Source organism: Trichosurus vulpecula, chromosome X, assembly GCF_011100635.1.
Source record: "Trichosurus vulpecula isolate mTriVul1 chromosome X, mTriVul1.pri, whole genome shotgun sequence".
Lineage (NCBI taxonomy): Eukaryota > Metazoa > Chordata > Mammalia > Diprotodontia > Phalangeridae > Trichosurus > Trichosurus vulpecula.
Window position 1 is genome coordinate 15,964,468 of NC_050582.1, and position 6,761 is coordinate 15,971,228.

General features: G+C 43.9%; 1 pseudogene; it reads right to left on the reverse strand.

The window, feature by feature from the left end:
* Positions 1-2,036: 2,036 nt before the first annotated feature.
* Positions 2,037-3,879, reverse strand: LOC118832715 (annotated as a pseudogene).
* Between the last annotated feature and the right edge of the window lie 2,882 nt (positions 3,880-6,761).

Sequence of the window (6,761 nt, forward strand, 5' to 3'; positions counted from 1 at the left end):
TCTCCTGGGAGAGGTCCAAGAAGGAGCTTCCTATACTGGTTTTACTGCAAAACCAAAGGTAATATGAAATAATGTTCCATAGGATACTCGGCAAACCTCAGTGGAGCAATGTATAAAGAAGTGGACTTGGATTCAAGAAGACTTGAGTTCAAACCCAACTTAGACACTCAAACTAGCTTGTGATTCTGCGGAAGTTATGTAATGTCTCTCAGTCTGTTTCCTCATCTATAAGATAGAGATAATAATAAGCACAATGCTTACTTTTTAAGGCTGTCATGAGGATTAAATGAGATAGTACAAGGTGTCAAAAAAGTCATAGCGCAGTCTTCAGTTTTGGTGGCTTAAAACTTCACCAAGAAGTCTAGGACACTTTGTATGTGAAAAACCTCAAGGGCTCTATCAATGTTATTTACTGGACCATGGCATCTTAGTGGACAGAACTCTTGAGCAGAGACCAAAAGACCATCGGGGAGAGAAGCATCACATACATGCCCACATTTGTTGTGGAGGATGAAGAAGACCTTTAAAGAATTTTGGGTCTACAAACAAAATGAACACAGAACTCAAGGACTGGTGATTTTAATGTAAAGATGAATTATGGGGAGAAAAGTCGAACACTATAAAACAAGGCTCACAAATAAGAGGTAAAAGATGGCAGAGATACCTAAGTAGTTCAGAATCCTTACTAATCAAAAATCAATTGTTGTTCAGTCATGCTAGTAAGTATCTAAGGCCCGATTTCAACTAAGGAAGAGGATTCTTCATGACTATAGACCAGGCACTCTATTCACTTTACAACCTAGCTTCAATTAAGAAGCATTTATTAAGTATTTGCTCTGGCTGAAGCACTGTGCTGGACACTGAGGATAAAGAGATAAAAGGGGAAATGATTTCAGAACTCAGGGAGCTTCTGTGCTTGCAGAAAATGAATATTTTTTGTCAAGAATACAATTGAAAGGTACTGGACATGGGGAGGCTCTGAATGCCAGTACTGCAAGTGTAACTTACTGAACCTGACCAGTGAGGCCATGCCTGGTCATGAACACAGAAGTCATTGTACCCAGTCAGCCAAGACAGAAGATGAGTTAGAGCAAAGGCCAAAGTCGACACTATCTATAGTTGCATTATGTCTGACTGGACCTGAAACCAGCTGCTGACTCTGGAAAATGGCAAGTAAGCAAAAGAAAGGCTATTAACTTGAATTAGCACCTCCTCTCAGAGGAACTCAAATGATGTAGAACAGTTGCCACAAGACAGAGATCAAAGGAGTCTAGAAACATCCTGTAAAGCCAATCAGTAAGTAAAAAGTTCTTTCCAGCCCACTGAACAGGCTTTATGTGGGGCTTCAGGTGGGGCCAACAAAGGGAGGTCTGATTGGAGAGAGGCCCACACCCTTTCACTAATTAGGCATGAGGCTCAAGGCTGGTTAGCAAACTAGTTTGCTAATTTGGGAGAGGCAGGAAGTCCTCAGGGCCCTAAGGGGAGTTGCTAAGACTAGGGCCAATGGTATGTGCCTGAGTTCTAGTCATCGACTTTCTGGTCAATCAGATGAAGTTCTAGTCAATCAGATGACATCTAAGGACTACATAAAAAGAGAGAACAGAGCTTGGAAATGGCAGAAGCTGCAGAAACTGAGAAATGGAGGACTAGAAGGGGGAAGCTGAAGAAATAGAGAAACAGAGAGCAGCAGGATTCAGGAGCCCAGGGCCAGCTTCCAGAATGTGCAGAGTGGGGAGTGCTGAACATAAGAGGGAGTTTCAGAACTCGGAGTCAGCAGAAAGAGTGCTGAGCAGGGACTTAGGATTTGTGAGTGATCTTATAAAAGGGCCCTAGCATTGAGGGGAAGCACAAGTATGGTCTGGCTTGCTGCTATTATATTTTGTTGTAATATCCTTATATAGTGAGGTGGGCTTATTGGTTTTGGAATGTTGTTGCCATGATATCAAATTGGGGGCATTGGTCATTGGTTTTTTTTTCCTTTTTTTCTTAGCTCTGAAAAATTGAGAATCCACCAGCTCCAAGTTGGTCTGGGAACATTAGGCAGCTTCTTTCATGACACAGTCTTTTTTGAGTGTTCCCATGAAAGCTTTCTTCTCCTCCACAGTCTGAAACTGACCATGGCCAAATTTGGAGGTGGTGTCGATAAACGTCGGGTCAATCCTCTCCAGGGTGCAATGTTTGGTCTATACCAGCAGAGACTTTCACAGGGTAAAGACATGCTTCTTGGTCCCAACAACATAGCCTTTCAATGTGATAAAGTCATTGGTCACTTCACTGTAGTGGACAAAGCCTCCCAGACAGTTGATGCTTTTGTAGGACAGATTATAATCGGTGGATACTTTGTTCTTGATCAGCTTACCATCCTTTATCTGGAAGACCTGGCCAATATTGTAGATCTTTTTGTTGATCTCGATGTGATGGTGGTGGCCTTTCTGACCAGCTCGAGCCACAGAGGCTACTCAGGCTGGATGCCAAGCTCCAATACATGCCACCTTATGCAGGCCTCGGTGGGTTTTTTGGGGAAGTTTCTTTGTATGCCAGCAGCTGGTGACACCTTTGTAACCCTTGCCCTTGGTCACTCCAGTAACATTGATCATCTCATACTACCCAAACACAGTGGACACTGGCACCTACTTCTCTAGCCTCTCGCAGGGCCAGTCCAGTTTCTCAGCCACACTGCCGCCATTCACCTAGATCGCCATCAGGTGAGACTTCTTCTGACTCAGAGGGAGCAGGTGCATCTAGGTGTGGGCAGTGACGCAGATCACCTGGCAGTACTTCTTCATGTTGTTGAAGTCTTTCTCCAGCTGCTTTTCACCACCATCATTCTGCCACTTTTTGCAGTACCGCCTCTTACACTTATCAATGATGTGCTCAGCAAAGATTGTTTTGATGCTCCGCAGGCCTACAGTGACCATGGGGGTGTCTCCACAATGGTGATGGCCTCGACCACTTCCTTCTTGTTGACCTTTGAGCCAGGCCTGTCCACCTCTCAAATGATGTCGGTCATGACTGCCTTATAGTCATTATCACCAAAACATTCCAAGGCTATGGGATCTTAAACTATTCACTGTTCCTCTGTGGACCCCAAAGTTTCCATTTGGAAAAGAGGGTGGGTAAACTTATGACATCTCTGGGATCCCTTCATGAATCTTATGGTCTGTGCCATTGGTTCAAAATGTCAATGAGCTCTCTAAGTATTGAAAATAAATATAAATATCTTGAAGAATAAATGGCCCAGGAGAAAATTAGCACCTAATCTGAAAAAATGTCTTTTAGAAGATCCAAGTTATCATTCCACCACCCAGATATCCATAAGAAAAATATTCGTGGCATTAACCATAACCCACTAACCCACAAGAAACCAATTTCAAAGCCAGACACATTGCCACATAGCAATCTAGCGCAAATCACAGTACAATACAATGATCTGCAGCCAATGTTTGTATAACATTACATACTTTTTCAAAATACCACTGGCCCAAACACCACCTACACCCTGCCTCCCTATTTCAATTTCAGGAATGATCTCTCTAAGTCACTTCCTTGCTGTTAGCACCCTCTTCCAGTGATAGTTACCTTGGCAATAGAATCACAACATCACAATTCTTCTATGATGCAAAAATGAGCAGCTTTTACTCGGTGTGTGGATTCTTTTCAGAGATCATCCTCAAGTGTTCTGTCATTCAATCAGCAGCTATTAACTGGCCACATTTTCTTTTCAGACACCATCCTAGGAGTAGACAGAAAGGCTGTCAGGTAGATGGGCTTGGTGGGGTCATCTTTGGGGAAGTTCTTTACCTGGTGCCTGCTGCTTCTCTTTCAAGGCAGGAAGCACAGAGACCCATGCCTGGGAGCAGAAAACTTCCTGTGGGACATGCTGCTGCTGCACCTGTGGCCACCACCCAGGCTAGTAAGAACTCTTACTCACTGGAAGAGTGGCTTGTGACTTGAAGACACTCTAGGAAGCCGTTTTTAAGAGTCCCCCGGCTTGTAAACCCAGATGTTGATCTAAATGAATTGTGATCTAAATCAGACAAAGTCTATCTGTTGATGCTTGTAATTTCTATTTGTATTTGTTCTAAAGTTCAGGTTGCTGGCTTTTCCTCCTGAACTAAGTGAGTTATACCCCACAACAGCTGCTGCTAGCAAATTGTTGCTACAAAATGGTGTAGTCTGTAGGATCTGCAGATTAAAAGGAATATATGGAGTTTTGGGGTACTGAGATAGTGGCTGGATATGTCCCAGTTATTGGGTTGCTCTTTGTACTTGTGGTGGCTATGGTTCTGTGGGTCCCCAGGAACAACAAAGGCCTGAAGGAGAATAGGCAAGTAGCAGCGACAGGAGTGGTTTTCCGGGAGCCCAGAACAGGGACCCTGGGAGATTACCTCTCCTTCCCTCTCCCTACCCCACTAGCACTCCGGAGGATCTAGGCCGGAGCAGAGGCTGTGGAAGGAAAACAAGCAGAGGCTTGGGGGAGGTGTAGATGGTGGGAGCGAGGACTTGAGGTGATAAGCTCCACTCTGGACTGTGATGTGATGGAAAGGTGAATGTCTTGAGATTATATTGTATGACAAGTTTTGAAACAGGGGTGGAGAATGGCCTTTGTGCAGATTTGGCAGGAGCAGCTGATGAGGAGAGAGAAGAAGTGGATGGTGGCTGCCGACATATTAACCCAGACAGAGCAGAAGACTTCTTGCATGAGAACTTTGGAAAGGTGAGAGCTGTGAGCTGCCTGCATCAGGATTCTCGAAGAAGCCAAGAAGGGCCAGCTGTTGCTGGAAGACCAGGAACCCAGGAGAGGTGGAGTTGTCTATGCTGAGTGGCGGGAAGTGCCTTGGACCCCCAGGTACCCCAGCCTGTTGGCTTTGTTGTCCAGCCACCCCTCAGGACTTGGAAGTTGGGGGCTAGAAGTGTGGAAAGAACAGAACCCAAGAGAACTTTATTTGGACTTTTTTGGACTTTACTAATTAAAACATGCCAGTACCTGAGGGTGCCAGGAGGAAGCCTGCAATGGCAGTGTGAGGAGAAGGACACATCCCCAAAAGAACTTTATTTGTACTTTTTTGGTCTTCATTGGGACTTTGCTAATTAAAGCATGCCTGTGCCTGAGGGTACTGGGAGGATGCCTGCAACTGCAGCGTGGACATTACTCGGACACTGTATTTACTAAAGAAGATTGTTACTTGCTGTGACCTAAGGGTGGATCATGTTTGTATTGTAAACAAGTGTTTTGGAGAATGACACTGAATGATATGTTTTGTTTTGTTGTGAATGAAATGCTTTAGTTCCCTGATTGATTGGATCACTATGTATAATGCCTCTACTTGTTCCTAGATCCATGGCTATTTAGATTATGTAAAGCCAAGTATCCTGGAAGGGGTGGAGATGTAACAGTAATTAAGGTGGGACTTTCTTTTACTGTTTTCTCTTTTAGCACTTATTTAATCAAGTGCCCTTGAAGAGTCTGGCCTTTGTTTCTTTGATTGGATCAGGAGTCTTTGATGATCTCCTTGCCTCAAGAGAAAGCCTAGTTTGCATGGGTTTGAGTCACCCTTTTATCCTGAACAGAATATATAAACTCTGAGGTTGGCATTTTCCCTTGTGGCTCTCACTCACTGGAAGAGTGGAGTGTGACTCTGAACAAGCCTGTGTTAAGAGCCTCCCCCCACCCCCTCCGGCCTTGAAGAAACCCAGATGTTTTGCTTGGGGGCTCTCACTCACTGGAAGAGTGGTGCATGACTCTGGGCAAGCCGTTGTAATTGCCTCCCCCGGCCACCCCGCTTTGCTAATTCAGATGTTGGTTTGCATTTGTCTGTTTATAATGTATGTTTGTAATTTGTTTGTATTTGTTCAGAAGTTCAGGGTGCTGGCTTTTCCTCCCAAACTAAGTGAATGATATTTGTATGTGTGATTAAAGTGAGATTGTTAACTCCTTAAAGTTACTTTCCTTAGTAAAGCAGATCAAAGAACCTGTGCTGGCAGCTCTTGTTGCTGGTCTTGTTGGATCTTACACCACACAACAGCTGCTAGCCAAATTGTTGCTACACATCCTTATCTAGAAAATCAGCCATCAGCCAAGTAGAGTGGTGCTACTGCCCCAAACAACATGGTTTCAGAGGATATCCTCATCTTCAACGCACCTTAGAGAAGGATGTTATATTGATACCTATGAATTGTTTCAAAACCAAGAGAAATGCAGGTAGTGAATTTGACAAGACCCTTAATGTGAGATCATGAAACCATACAGATTAGAGTTAGGATGAGAAGGCATAGATTCAAGTGAAAGCTATACAAGGTACTCTGGCATGTGTTAACTACACCACGAAATCAAATTGACAGTCCTTACCCTCGAAGTTTCTACTTTATGGGGGTGGGGGTGAGGGTGGCAAACTGTATAAATGAAAATGTATAGTACATAAACTGTTCATGCATTTTTATTCCTGAGTTTATGACCCAAGGAGGTCAATGACAAGTAAAATCCTGCATTGCCCGAAATCTATTTCATTATGTGTGAGAGCAAAAAAAAAATTAGAAATAAATTACAGGCTCATTTGGGAAAAAAGTATAGCATAAGGTAAGAAATGAAAAGAGGCAAGAGCAAGATGTGACAAAGAGTTCTAGGAAAATCTGAGGAGGAAGAGGGAACCAATAGCTAGGGGGCAGGGATTAAGGCAACCCTCTGAGCTCTGAGCCAAGCCTTGGAGAAGACTACACAGAAAAGGGAGAGAGAAGGCTTTCGGTGTACAGTATACACATTC